Source organism: Bos indicus x Bos taurus, chromosome 10 (assembly GCF_003369695.1).
Source record: "Bos indicus x Bos taurus breed Angus x Brahman F1 hybrid chromosome 10, Bos_hybrid_MaternalHap_v2.0, whole genome shotgun sequence".
In the NCBI taxonomy this organism is placed as follows: domain Eukaryota; kingdom Metazoa; phylum Chordata; class Mammalia; order Artiodactyla; family Bovidae; genus Bos; species Bos indicus x Bos taurus.
In genome coordinates, this window is record NC_040085.1 from 18,243,830 (window position 1) to 18,259,700 (window position 15,871).

General features: G+C 40.9%; 1 pseudogene; it reads right to left on the minus strand.

The window, feature by feature from the left end:
• Positions 1–11,871: 11,871 nt before the first annotated feature.
• Positions 11,872–12,429, minus strand: LOC113899371 (annotated as a pseudogene).
• Positions 12,430–15,871: the final 3,442 nt, after the last annotated feature.

A 15,871-nucleotide genomic window follows, 5' to 3' on the forward strand; every position in this document is an offset into this window, starting at 1 on the left:
AGCCCATCACTTACCACCATGTTACCACCCATCCTTCCCCCACGGAGTGTCTATGTTTGCAGATGCTGCCCCTCTGTGACTGTATCAAAAAATTGCTGATGCAGTAATACCTGGTAAATAGTGTTACTCAAACATTTGTTGAATGATAAATAAATGTGTATGTTTACTTATCTGAGAATTTGAATGCAAATGTCCCAAAGAGTAATTTAATTAATTACTCTTTTTTAAAGTAATTAAGTAATTCCCTTCCATGAATGCAAACTATCAGGAGTTGCTTGTAGCTATTTAGAAATGTTACCTTTGGAAAACTGTGTTAGCCCCAGTAGCCCTTGTTCTACCATTACAAATTATCACAAATTTGATGGCTCCAAAAGCAAGAACTGGTTCCCTACAATCTGGAGGACAGAAGTCTGAAAAAGGTGTCAGCAGGAACATACTCCTTCTAAATGGTCTAGGAGAGAATCCTTCCTTGCCTCTTCTGGCTTCTGTGGCCCCAGGTCCTCCTTTGCTAGTGACTGTATACCTCCAACCTCCTCCTCCATCGAGAAGACCTCACAAGGCCTTCTCACCTGTGTGTCTCTTAAAAGGACACTTGTCACTGGACTGAGGCCCACCAAGATAATCCAGTATGATTGGATTTTGATACCCTTTTCTCAATTACATTTGAAAAGTTTCTTTGTGAAATAAGTTCACATTAACAGTTTCCATGGATTAGGATGTGAATGTATCTTTAGGGGCCACCCTCCAGCTCACTATAGGATCCTTAATGTCTTTGAAGTGTTGCCATGCAGTTATATAAATGGTAGACATCTCAAGACTTCTTTAAAGTCAAAAGCAAATCTGAATCTGAATTACTTTATATATAGAAACAGAAGTAGCAGGTTTGGGATGTAATGGAAAAGGAAAATCCCATGAGTTAACAAAGTTCTTTGAAATGCACATAACTGGGATAACTTTTCCTTTTCAGCCATGTTGGATTTGGATCCCCAAATGAAGACAAATCTAACAATGCTATGTTGGTGAAGGCTCCACCTCCACCCTAAAAGAGCAGGGGTCTGGAGCAGCACTCGAGGATGCTTTAAAAGTTCCCTCGTCTTCATGCAGATCAAGATCCCTGCTGCGGTTTACACAGAAGAATGTAAACCAGACAGAGTAGTCACCCACTGGAGAAGACTGGCCTTTCCCAACTCACACCATCGTATTTGCTATAGCCTGTCTCTGGGTCTTGTGCCTAGAAGGAGATATTTGCTAAATGAAAAGAAGGGAAACTGACCGTGCTTTGGTTTGTGGACTAAAAGGAATCTCTTCATGCCTCGTACTCATAAGAAACAGTTTGAATGAATATAAATATAAGATGGCCCTCAGTAGCAAATATTCCTGTCAAACCACCTTAAGAGGGGGACCAGATCCAAGAATATTTTATAATTAAAAGTTAGCCATATTATCCTCTATGATGTCACATAAGAAGTATGTTGCTTGAACTGGGCTGTAAAGGTTGAGTACATATATGTGTTTTTACACAAGTACTTGGGAAAAATCCTTCTGACCACAGAGGACAGCATCCGCAAAGGTTCAGATTAAGGAAAAAGCTTAATACCAGCATAAACGGTTTATTTAAAGTGGCTGATGTACATCTAGAGTATGATGCAGAAAGGGTGAATGAGAAAAACTAGAAGTAACTCAGGGAAAAATTGTACATTGCCTTGTAATTCTTAATATAAAATTTTATCTTTACAATTTCTAATGGTTCCTCATTATCCAAAGATGAGCAGGAAGCAAACTAATTTTATATGTTATTGTTTTATTGTTGTTATTGTTATTCAATTATTGTTATTGTTGTTCAGTCACTAAGTCATGCCCAGTTCTTATTGACCCTATGATCTGCAGCACGTCAGGCTCCTCTGTCCATGGGATTCCCAGGCAAGGAATACTGGAGGTGGTTTGCCACTTCCTTCTCCTATACTATATATATATAAACTCTGTGGCCATGTAGAAGTCAGATTCAAAGAGTTGAGAATAAAGGCAAGAAGAGTGTGAAGAGGCCTTTGGCAGTTATCCAAGTCAGAGGTGCTAAATGCTTGTATAGGGGAGCTGCAAGGAGTATAGAGATGAGGAATGTGGGTGTGTATGCTATTTGAGAAGTAAACTGACATGACCTTGATGACTCTTAAGGTCTATGTGCTTCATTAGCACTCTGGTGCCAGTTTGCCACAAGGAATGTACTATTCTATCAGCTCACGTGGAGGTTAGTGGCCAAAGTTACCTCCCAGTGATCCTTGCTCCCTGATATCTGGGACCTTGTGAAGCCCCCATAACACACTGAGTCAGGCTGGCTGCATGACTTACTGTAGTAAACAGAAGAGCAGAAGTTAACATCACAGCATTCTGAGGCGAAAGGTGGCGACTCTTTGGCAGTTGACACTTCTGTGATTTTGAAGGCCCGAGGCAACAGTGTAAGCTGCCCCAGCTTCCCCTCAGGGCCACAGAGAGAGATCACATGTATGGCCCATGGTCAACTCCTGAGATGTCTGAAGAGAGTTGAGCCCAGGCTTCTGAGATTTCAGTTGAGCTCAGCTTCCAGTCAACCCCATTAATTAAGTGAGTAAATTGGAGGGATTCCAGTGCAATTGAGCCCCCTTTCACCGCATGGAGCAGAGGTATCATGAGATAATTAAACAGTAAGTTTTGAGGTGGGTTTGTTGTGCAGCAAAACACAATGACACTGAAGCCCATGAAGAGAATCCTGTTGAAGACTTGTGAGATATTAGCAAGAATGAATGGAGAAGGCAATGGCAACCCACTCCAGTACTCTTGCCTGGAAAATCCCATGGACGGAGGAGCCTGGTAGGCTGCAGTCCATGGGGTCGCTGAGGGTCGGACATGACTGAGCGACTTCACTTGACTTTTCACTTTCAGAATGAACGGAGAAGGAAATGGCAACCCAATCCAGTGTTCTTGCCTGGAGAATCCCAAGATGGGGGAGCCTGGTGGGCTACTGTCTATGGAGTCGCACAAAGTCGGACACGGCTGAAGTGACTTAGCAGTAGCATCAAGAATGAAATGTGTTTTTCCTCTCTCTGATTTCTGATTGTCTCTAAGAGCTGGACCTGAAACATCTGTTTCACCAAACTTCATTTCACGTGTGGTCTGAGTGCTCCTGTCTTAGCACAGAAGATTAGCTGGTGATGCTCAGGTGTGATCAGAGAAGGCAATGGCACCCCACTCCAGTCTCTTGCCTGGAGAATCCCAGGGACGGAGGAACCTGGTGGGCAGCAGTCCATGGGGTTGCTAAGAGTCGGACACGACTGAGCGACTTCACTTTCACTTTTTCACTTTCACGCACTGGAGAAGGAAATGGCAACCCACTCCAGTGTTCTTGCCTGGAGAACCCCAGGGATGGGGGAGCCTGATATGCTGTGTCTATAGGGTTGCACAGAGTTGGACACGACTGAAGCAACTTAGCAGCAGCAGCTTAGGTGTGATGAGAGCCTTGGCCCTCATGTTGGGGCCCTACAGTAAACAGGGAGATGTGAGCTTTCCTTGTTCAATTTCATATTTATATTTCTCTCATTCTTCTCACTCCATGTGACTTTAAAAATGAGGGACTATTTAAGAGGTCAGATCTGTGTCTCTATAACTAACACAACAGAATATTTTCAATTTCAAATCCATTTGAGAACCCAAAGAAACTGAAAAGTTTGGCTCATATTTGCTTGGTTGTATATGACTTTCATAAAGACACAGGTGTTTTTTAAGGAATCTCACTTCCAGGTTTGCATTTTTCCCCATGTTTATGAGTAGATTTTCCAAATTACATGCTTCTGCATCCAGGAATTGATTACCTGTGTGGAAAGTGTTTTATCTTCTTATCTCCTAAGGTGAGGAAGAACCCAGGGAATGTGGAATCACAGGTCAGTTTCAAGCAGCATTCTATATTGAAGTGCTGTACAATGTAATCAGTTTCTATATGTTCTTTAGTATGAAAAATACATGAAGCACTGTGTTGCAGCAACACACAGTATAGACATATTTTGTCCCTGCTTTTTCTCTGTGCTTTTTTGTTTCTACCAATTCATAGTTAGCTAAAACACAGGGTCTTCACTGAAATTTCTTCCATTGATCTTTATGCCAATACTGTTGAAGATCCAGTTTGGGAAGTTGACCAGCAGCTCTTTTCTTACATGTTGTTTAATTCCATCAACGCTACTGTACAATGAACTACAGGTTCACCTCAGTCACTTCTGTGCTCTATCTTCTACTTCTATGCACATGCATATAGCAAAACGGATTCAACCATTTGCAACCTGATGGACAAATAGATTCATTACTGCCTTGTGAATGATCTTTGAAAAAGAAATCTTTCACATGAAATAGTTTTGGTCTGAGGGGTTTGTATGCAAACCAGTATTGTTTTTATAATATGTATTATCTTTCCTAAACATAATGACACTAACAGATTTTTTAAAATATAAATTTATGAAAGAGAGAGAGCACAATAGCAATGTAATTCAGGACGCTGGACAGAGGCTGGATATTAATTACTGATGTGTATGGTGGGACTGCTGCTGCTGCTGCTGCTGCTGCTAAGTCGCTTTAGTCGTGTCCGACTCTATGTGACCCCATAGACAGCGGCCCACCAGGCTCCGCTGTCCCTGGGATTCTCCAGGGGAGAAACCTGAAAACACAAGCTATGAGATAAAGAGGCCCAGAAGCAAGTTAATTCATGTTGACAAACCCCAGAAAGACCCCAGAATTAGCAGCCTCTGCCAGAGGAGCCTGGCGGGCTATCGTCCATAGTGTCCATAGCTCAGAGTCAGACACACCTGAAGCGACTAAGCAGCAGCAAAGCACCAATGCGGTATTAAGTGAAAGTGTTAGTCACTCAGTCGTGTCCAACTCTTTGTGACCCCATGGACTATAGCCCACCAGGCTCCTCTGCCCATGGAATTATCCAGGCAAGCATATTGGTAGCCATTCCCTCCTCCAGGGGATCTTCCTGACCCAGAGATCGAACACGGCTCTCCTGCATTGTAGGCAGATTCTTTACCATCTGAGCCATCAGAGAAGCCCAATATAGTATTAAACTGGTGGGTTATTTGGAAATCTGCAAAATAGCACAGGATCAGATAATAGATCAGCTTCATATACCTGGAAATTACTAAAAAACTCAGATCCTGGAGTTCGGTTACTGATTCATTATCACAATTACGATATAAACTGGGGGAGAGACCAAGTTTAGTGGTGAATTTCCCCTATCAATGCTTCTTCCAGTCCATGGGATCGCTAAGAGTCGGACACGACTGAGCGACTTTACTTTCACTTTTCACTTTCATGCACTGGAGAAGGAAATGGCAACCCACTCCAGTGTTCTTGCCTGGAGAATCCCAGGGACGGGAGAGCCTGGTGGGCTGCTGTCTATGGGGTCGCACAGAGTCGGACACGACTGAAACGACTTAACAGCAGCAGCAGCAGCAGCAGCAGCAAATATCACAGCGACTTTTCAAAATGCAAACAGCCACATAGTAAAGAAATGACATACAGATGTCCATGTAGTGGGAAGTTTGAACTAAAGCAAAACCAAAATCTCCAACGAGTTAAATGACACAGAATTGACTGTTCTGTTATAAAACATGCAGACTTCCATGCCAGATGTATGAGACAACATATCCCCATATTACATTCAAGCACATAAGGAAATACCATAAAGACTAGCTCTTAGGATGTAGCAATAGTGAGGGGTAAATATTACCCAGGTATAACCACATTATTTTAGATAGTTTTGAAAACTATCTAGTTTACTTGGAATCACAGGGAAAGAGGAGGCTAGGAATTGGAATTAAGGAGATTAGTGATGTTTAGGAATAGTCCAAGTTAGTTGAGGAAGCTACAGTGATTGGAATGCCTGTTTATCTGTATCTTCATTTCCCCCTGATTACCAAAAACACTGTCATTCATTGAATGTCCCTTTTCCTCCAGACAATGGCTCCTCATCAATACTTGTCCCAGAGCAGCAGCAGGCATGGGTTTGGGTATGGGCTGCAGAGGGCTGAGGGGCACTGTGTGGAGGCACAGAGGTATGTGGCTGAGTCTTCAGGCTGGGATCCTCTGATGTACATGGAGCTGTAGCCCTCCTTAGTATTCAGAGTGACTCTCACTCGTCCTTGCTTCTTTTCATCCCCATTTACACTTATTACAAACAAGTTCTTGGTGGTCTTTGCAGGTTCCCATCTGTACCAGTGTAAAGCATAGAAAGAGCTGGAAGGGAAACTGCAAGTGAAATTGGTGCTCTTTCCTTCCTGAACCCACAACAAGGAAGGATGCTGTTCCACAGTCAAGAGGCTGCTCACTCCTGTTCAGAAAGACAAGGTCACACATAGAAACTGATTTCTCTACAGTGTTCATTGCCTTCACATATTCCCGAATATTAGAATCTTGAGGTGCCTGACTGCATCTCCCTCCTTCCCCATCACCACCCAGACTGTTCAGAATGTCTTCAGCAGCCCCAGGACTTACGGCCAAGATGAAGCCACAGTATCAGCCATGAGGCTGGCAAAGTGTTCCTCTCTATTTATCCTGATCAAGTATCCTCAGCAGAGGAATGTTCTGCAGCCTAGATTTGTGAAACATGCTTTTTCAGAAAATAGGTTTCTGTACCTGGTTGCCCAACCAATCAGAGACAAGACCACATACATGTACTAGAAACACGCCAACCATTTCTGGCCTAGAATCAGTTGCCTGTGGTTCAAAATGAGGGATCAAACACTGCTTTCTTGAGACCAACTTCACAAACATTGAGATGAGCTCACTACACAAAGAGAACTGACAACCTTTCAGAAGTGGGCTGCTTATCATGGACTGCTACTATTCAGCTTCAGAGAGTGAGATGGTAACATGTGATATGAATCCTGCTTTGGTTAAGAATCTTTATATGTATTCTAAACAAAATTTTTAAAACTTTCAAATTCCCCAAGTAGAAATGTTCACCCACATAATGTGCTGAATTTTCTTTTGCTTCATATACATTATTCTAATATGAAAGTCACACAATAGAGTTACTATTATTCCTAATTTACAAATAACAAAAACTGTAGCTCAAAGAGTTTGGGTGATTAACTCAAGGTGAAATATCAGGGAAGTGGCATAGTAAGAATTAGAACACTTATCTATCTGGTATGGAGCATATCGTGTTTGGAATTTGTCATGCCCCTACATTAATGATATTCTGTAAATGTTTTAAATGTCAGAGGTTATAAGTTTTAAAAATAACAAGAGTCTACTTGTTGATTTTCTTTCTTTTTTTAAAAAGAATTTTCTTGATGTCAATCACTTTTAAAAACTTTATTGAATTTGTTACAATATTGCTTCTGGGTTTTTTAATTTTTGGGGGGATGGGGACAAGGCATGTGGGATCTTAGCTCCCTGATCAATAATCAAACCAGCACAGCACCCACTGCACTGGATAAGCACTTCAAGGACAACACAATACTATATTAAGATAGAGAGTTACTCTTGGGATGAGGAAAGGCCTGTGCTCTAAGTAATGTATGGAGGGAGGGCTCCACTCTGACACTCTGCAACATCAGGCAAGGTATTGAACCTCTCTCATGTTCAATTTCCATTTCTGTGAATAGTCAGTATCCTTCTTCTGGGCACTGGGCTCACAGTGGCATTCATCATCTCATTCACTTCTCCCAAGAACCCTGCATGGTAGATTCTATCAATATTCACATTGCAGATATGAGGAAACCAAAGCATAAAAATAATTAAGTGATACTCCCAAGATCACTCAACTAATGAGTGGTAGGTCTGGAAACATAAGCCAAGTCTTCCATCTCAAGCACTGTTACACTGCCTCCCTAAAGTAGCATGGACTCAACCTTGAAGGGTTAGGATAGGAGCTAAGTGAGAACACCCCTGAAAATCGCCTAGCACAGCACTGCTCCAGCGTGGGCTCTCAGTCAGCTACAGGCAACGCACAGAACGCTGAGAACTGGGAGCCAAACTCTCAAATTGCAAAGGAGTCTCTCCGCAAGATAGAGCTTAATATTTTTTGAGGTATAATTGACAGTTTAAATGGTAGATTTCATGTGAATAAATTTCCATGGTCTATCGCGTTCTTACTGTTCAGGGAAAATCAGTTCATGAGGGTGTTATATTGAGAGATTGAGATGTTGTTGTTGGAATGAGTATACCAAGCAGTGTTTGCTGTGATTGCTTCGTTTTTTCCCCATTTTTGAGTCTTGCTCCCATTCTCAGAATATTTCTATACTATACTACAAGAAAGGACAGAGCAGTAGAAACTATTTCACTTACCAGAAGAAGAAGGGAAAAAGAAAACAACCCTTTGTGCAATAATTCTGAGCTTCCTTTCCAAGGTAGCCTATTACTTGCCAGCCAAAATCATTGCATGTAAGATGTCACAAGAAAACATGAAGATACTTTTTGGCCAACCCAATATTTGTCATTTGAAGTCAATCATTTTCACATCTGGTAGGCAAAGATTAAAAACCAGCCAGTTGTCCCGAATCTTCTCTCTCCTTTGATTTCTGCGTTGAGACTTTTACTGACTTTGGTTGAACAATGGCAGCCCCTATTGTGACTAGCGTGCATGCGTACATGCTTAGCCTCTCAGTCGTTGAAACCTTTGGACTGTAGCCACTCAGGCTCTTCAGTCCATTGGATTCTCCAGGCACATAGTACAGTGATTAGGTTTGCCCGCAATTTAATCCATGATCACTAGAGGGCGGCAAGGAGCCCAGGGTAAGCGTCACAAAATATTTAGCAGGACACCAGGTGGCAGTGCTTCAGCTTTCATTCTTGCTACGCAGTCGCTGGAGCCTGATTCTCCGGGAATGCAAATAGTAACATTAAGATAAAGCACTCACAAAGGTGTGAGACTTGAGTTTTCAGAGGTGCATAATGTAAATGTTTCGAGGGATAGCGTCACAGCAGAGAAGTCAAAGGCAAGGGGCACAGGTCTTGATATAGGGATGAGTGTTTAAGGAGTGATATCTCTTCTTTTCCTGTAGCCTCTTGCTTTTCCAGGCACACTACAACTAATAAACTTGCTAAAGCATTTAGCACTTAACTGGATAGTCGATGATTTCCTCATCTACTGATCCTGGGGCAATTTGTACCTAGGTTTACCATCTTCTTTCCTAGTTGCCTTTAGTTTCCAGTTTAAACTAGTATAATGTCACCATCACTGAGACATCCAGCCTCCCTGTCTTAGATCCAAGTGCTTCTCCATACCCAAACTTTCTCTTCAGGAGCCCTCTAAGATGGTATACTCTGGAAGACAATAAAAGTTTGGGATACTTTTCACAGTTAGAAAAGTTATGTCTCACTTCTCAAAGATTAAAAGAAATGGAACCTGTCTTATAGGGTTTTAACACTTAAATTAGATAATGGATTGTAAATTCAACCATGCCTTACTATATTATGGTAAAGCTCAATAAGTATCAACTTTCTTTATTCTACTGAAGAATACCTTTCCTTCAAAGTCCACTTCTGTGACCTACTTTTCCCCCCGCACACACATCAGTTCAGTAATGGAAGCTTCCAGGATATGTACTTAATCATTCACTTTCCTGGAGACAGTCATTATTTTTCCTTATCCTTTTGGTGTCATATACATCTAGCTACATTGATACACTCAGGCTGAAAGCACACGGATGGAACAGATGAGGTTTGATCTTGGTTTCTGTAAAAACAGTAAAACAAAGGTCATATTGCATGTTTACTACCTATTGGATATAGTATTTCTGATTTGGATCTCCAAGATTTTGCTATTCTTATTAGCTATTTTCTCTTCTTATTGATTTATGCACTTTTAATATATCCTGCATTTGAGTCCTTTTTCAGGACTGTGTATTGCATACATAGCCTTCCAGTTGGGCCTTGACTTTTCCCTATCTTTGCAGTGATTTTTAACAAACAAAAACAATTTTAAAATATACTTGCATGCTCATAAGAAGCTCTTGAAACTTTTATGTGTTTGTTTTCTTTAGAAATGCTTACCTTTTGTGAATGTAATTGCCTGTGATAAGTCAGGTATCATTATTAATGATGTTTCCCAGAATACAGCATATCTATTTCCCCTGAGTATTAGTAAGTTTTACCCACTAAAATAGACACTTGGATTTGTCTTCAATGCTTTGCAAACTTCTGCCAAAACCACAGAGGTGGACTTGCAGAATTCCTTGTTCATCTTTATTACTTTCCGTATAGCATTGTTCCTGAATAAGGAGCTTGTTTTATATGAAGTTAAGTACAACAGTGAGTGGGGAATCTTGCTATGAGCATAGATTATAGAATAGGTAATGCAGGAGGTAGTTATAAATACCAGTTACAACTTTGTGGCCATTTGCAGTAACAAAAATATAATAGTTATGAAATTACTTTCATTTTATATGAATATATTTATGTATACATTAACCATTTTTAACTTCCATCTCCACTTTTCCTGCCTGTAGCAGCATAAAATGTGCTACTGCAAGTTAATTTTTATCTCTTTGTATCTCAGTAGTCAAGTTAAAGAATTCAGTGGATCCTCTGATTCAGCTATCAGAGGAAAGAGCATCACCCCTAAATGGATAAATGAACTTGGTATTCTCTTTGAGGGAGATAGGTTGCTTTGGTTGATTGAAGAAATAATTACATCATGTTAACAGGAAGCATAATTTTCCTGTTGTCCTTATTAAAAAGTAGTGTTGTTTAAGGAGGTACTGATGAATACTTAGTTAACAAGGAGGGAAGTTAACTAGTTAAGGTATTATGGTAGCTTTGTACTGTTTCACCTTATCTATCTGGAAATCTATTTCCTTGAATTTGCTTCCCTTTTTTGTTCTGGGTTAGGCTTGGCCATGAAAGAGATTTGTGTAAGTTTTGGAAGGTACTTGTGATGAAGTAGCCATATTTTTATGTTCCGTGGGTTGGTGCAGAGCTCCAGGGACTGGCAATACATAATGTTGCTGATGATCTGATAGTTCAACTTATTATTGACTCATAACTCCTCTACCTCCCATCAGATCTCTTACTCATGTTCTCTTTGTATTGGACCAAGTATGCATGTAGCATGATGGCAAATGGCATCCACTTCTCCTGAAGGCCACCCACCACTGTGCGACTGAAGGAGGTAAGAGACGGATAAGTTTTAGTGTGTCTTGTGGGTTCCGTTGTCCCCATACACTTCCATACATGTCACGGTTTCTCCATGTTTATGTCCACATCCAACTTTCCTTCACAAATGTTACTCTAGTTGACTTACAGTGAATTAAACTCAACACCAAATACAAATATAACCATTTTATGGACACTTTCACCAGCTCTACCTGTTGCCTGTGTTCTAATCCTTATAACTTATCTCTTACTCTACATCACTGGTGGTTCTCTTTCTCTAATTGTGCCCCGACACAAAATCTGAGAGGAGAGGACTTAAGGAAATTATTTTCATGATGATTTCAGCTTCTAGACCCAGATTTGTGATGTGAGGATCTTTAGGTGAAACTGCCATTTTATATTCTTATGGAGCAAGTTTTCAAATTTAGACAACTTTACACATGCTCTGGATGGTTGACTTAAAAGTCCAAAATTCAAGATGAGAATATAGCAGTAGAAAGTTACCTGGACACCTGCTTCCAAATGACATGGAAGGAGCTTTCTTTTAGTATTAAATCTTCTGATCCAGAGCACAGATGAAACAAGCACAGGACTATCATCTCTTGTCTGGGGTCTGCAGGTGTGTATTTTGGCGGTAGTCCTGCAGCAGGGGTGGGAGTGGGTGGGATTGTGGGGGAGGGGGTTCTTCTCTCTTATCCAGCTCAGAAGTTTTTGTTCAGCTTTTCCTATCACTTCAACCACTGTGAGTTCCTAGAGAGCACAGAAGTACTTTGCAGAGTCTTCCAGCTTTAAGGCTGAGATAATGAGGCTGATGGTTTTACGTGATCTCTGAAAATTTATGGAGTAACGGCCATCCCTTGCATTCGGGCTGTAAGAATTCTGACCAATAAGGTAAATCATCTCTCCACTGGGAACTGCTTATACCAAAAAATGTTATAACTGTTCCAACTTGTCTCATACTGACAGTTCATGGTGGCTGACTCCCCAACTTGACTGGATATATCCGGCTGGTCGTGAGTAACTTTCTGGGCCACACCAGATCCTGTGGAAAAAATCAGAAAACAGAGATGAAGCAGTGAATAAAATAGTGTACAAATTAGACTCATTTAGATCTCCAAAAAGAAAAACCAAACTGAAATCCTAAGACGCTTGCTTTTCCCCAGTCCCCCTTTCCTCCCCAAGTCCCTGTGAAGCACCACGTGCCTGTGTGCAGTCCTTTCACCCTGAACACTCGCATCCAGGCTTGGAAGCCTCCCTACCAGAGAAGGTGAAGGCCAGGAGCACCCAGAGCAGGCTGGAGAGCGGCATGAGGCATGGAATCCCCTGAACAAATGTGCCTAGTTCTGCCTCAAGCTGAGAGTTCAGTGTCTTTGAGTGCCTGGCAGCACATATACATAGTAACTGCTTCTTGTGTGACACCTTCAAACAGGAAGTGGGGTTTGTCATATTCATAGGTAACCTGGTCTGTGCACAGATGGGGAAAAAAGTGTGATTCACCACAAACCTTTACTTTGTCTATTTTTCTTTCACCATAATTAAGTTACACTGAGTCTAAAAAAAGGGCTTCCCTGATAACTTAGTTGGTAAAGAATCTGCCTGCAATGCTGGAGACCCTGCTTCAGTTTGAGCCTGAAAGAGGACTTTGCAAAAGCAGTTATTAGTAAAGATTTGAGCTGAGGTGTATTGAAGAACAAACAAGTTGACATTCATTGATGATTATTCAACAGGAAAATTTTGCCATCCCATCTAAAGTAGGATTTGTTTTTAAAATTTTTATTGGAGTATAGTTGATTTACAATGTTGTGTTATGGCAAAATGAAATGTCCATGGACAGAGGAATGGTTAAACATGTAGCACATATGTACAATGAAATTGTTGTTGCTCTTTAGTTGCCAGTCCTGTCAGACTCTGTGACCCCATGGACTCTAGCCCATTAGGCTCCTTTGTTCATGGAATTTCTCAAGCAAAAATAATGGAGTGGGGTGCCATTTCCTTCTCCCAGGGGCTATACCTGACCCAGGGATCGAACCCACGTCTCCTGCTTGGCAAGCAGATTCTTTACCACAGAGCTACCAGTAAAAACCCACAATGAAAGCACTCAGCCATGAAAAAGAACAAAATAATGCCATCTACATCAACATTAACAGACCTAAAATAAGATGTAGTACAAGCTATGAACCCTTCTTGTAATCTACTTACTTACTGTCATTCATTTAGCCTATGCTTACCTTTCTCCATCCAAAATCTAAACAATCTATTTAAAAATTCACAGACTTTGGTCTTGGAGAAAGGCAATCTTATCCAAAATTTTTGATAAATTTTTTTTTCTGGGTTTTAGAGCTCTAAAATATTGTTAAAATACAAAAGATAACCTGATACCTCAGCTTTATATGCACTCTTTTTTATGCATAGCTCTGTGAAATTTTGTCACAGGTGCAGGTTTTTGTACCACCACTCAAATCATGATACAGAATTGTTCCGTCTCTCTAAAGATAACCATTTTCATGCACTCCCCATCCCTGCAACTGGTGATGACCCCTAGCAGATGCTAATCTTTTCATCTCTATATTTTGTCTTTATGAGAACTCTATATAAGTAAACTCATACAGTATGTATACAATAAAAATATGTTAAGTGTAATCATCTACCATGTAGTCTTCTGAGACTGACTTTTTTTTCACTTAGCATTGAGATCCATCTAGGCTATTGAGTGTATCAATACTCAGTTTCTTTTAATCACAAGAGACTGTGTCTAACTTATGATGAATCAACTTAGGATTTTTGACTTTCTGGTTTAGAGAAAGTTATGTATGCATTCACTAGAAACCATACTTTGATTTTTGAATTTTGATCTTTCCCCATGCTAGCAACATGCTGTATTACATCCTCTGATGGTTCTTGGTAGCAACAGTGAGCTGAGCTCTCAGTCAGACCCAGGAACAGCAGGGTAAACAACTGATCCACTTACAACCATTCTGTACCCGTACAATCATTACATTTTTCACTTTCAGTATAATACCTTTATGATAGGCCAGGCGAAGCTCTGACTCACAGTAGGGTAAGTATATTAAATGCATTTCCCACTTACTGATATTTTCAACTTAAAATGGTTTATTGAGACTTAACCCTATTGCAAGTTGAAATAGATCTATAAATTATATTTTATTGTATGAATATTCAGTTCAGTCACTCAGTCGTGTCTGACTCTGTGACCCCATGGACGACAGCAGGCCAGGCTTTCCTGTCCATCACCAATCCCTGGAACTTACTCAAACTCATGTCCATAGAGTCGGTGATGCCATCCAACCATCTCATCCTCTGTCATCCCCTTCTCCTCCTGCCTTCAATCTTTCCCAGCATCAGGGTCTTTTCCACTGAATCAGTTCTTTCCATCAGGCGGCCAAAGTATTGGAGCTTCAGTTTCAGCATCAGTCCTTCAATGAATATTCAGGACTGATTTCCTTTAGGACTGACTGGTTGGATCTCCTTGCAGTCCAAGGGACTCTCAAGAGTCTTCTCAAGCACCACAGTTCAAAAGCATCAATTCTTCGGCACTCAGCTTTCTGTATAGTCCAACCGTCACATCCACACATGACCACTGGAAAAACCATCACGTTGACTAGCTGGACATTCGTGGGCAAAGTAATGTCTCTGCTTTTTAGTATGCTGTCTAGGATGGTCATAGCTTTTTTTCCAAGGAGCAAGTGTCTTTTAATTTCATGGCTGCAGTCACCATCTGCAGTGATTTTAAAGCCCAAGAAAATAAAGTCTGTCACTGTTTCTACTATTTCCCCATCTATTTGCCATGAAGTGATGGGACTGGATGTCATGGTCTTAGCTTTCTGAATGCTGTTTTAAGCCAACTTTTCATTCTCCTCTTTCACTTTCATCAAGAGACTCTTTAGTTCTTCACTTTCTGCCATATGGTGGTATCATCTGCATATGTGAGGTTATTGATATTTCTCCCGGCAATCTTGATTCTAGTTTGTGCTTCATTTAGCCCATCATTTTGCATAATGTACTCTGCGTATAAGTTAAATAAGCAGAGTGACAATATACAGCCTTGTCATGCTCCTTTCCCGATTTGAATCAGTCCATGTCCAGTTCCATGTCTAGTTCTGTTGCTTCTTGACCTGCATACAGGTTCCTCAGGAGGGAGGTCAGGTGGTCTGATATTCCTGTCTCTTTCAGAATTTCCCACAGTTTGTTGTGATGCACACAGTCAAAGGTTTTGGCATTGTCAATAAAGCAGAAGTAGATGTTTTTCTGGAAGTCTCTTCCTTTTTCCGTGATCCAGTGGATCTTGGCAATTTGATCTCTGGTTCTTCTGCTTTTCTAAAACCAGCTTGAACATCTGTAAGTTCATAGTTCATGTACTGTTGAAGCCTGGCTTGGAGAATTTTGAGCATTACTTTGCTAGCATGTGAGATGAGTGCAATTGTGCAGTAGTTTGAACATTCTTTGGCATTGCCTCTCTTTAGGATTGGAATGAAAACTGACCTTTTCCAGTCCTGTGGCCAGTGCTGAGTTTTTAAAATTTGCTGGCATATTGAATACAGCACTTACCCAGCATCATCTTTTAGGATTTGAAATAGCTCAACTGGAATTCCATCACCTCCACCAAGTTTGTTCGTAGTGATGATTCCTAAGGCCCACTTGACTTTGCATTCCAGGATGTCAGGCTCTAGTTGAGTGATTACACCATCATGGTTGTCTGTGTCATGAAGATCATTTCTTATATAGTTCTTCT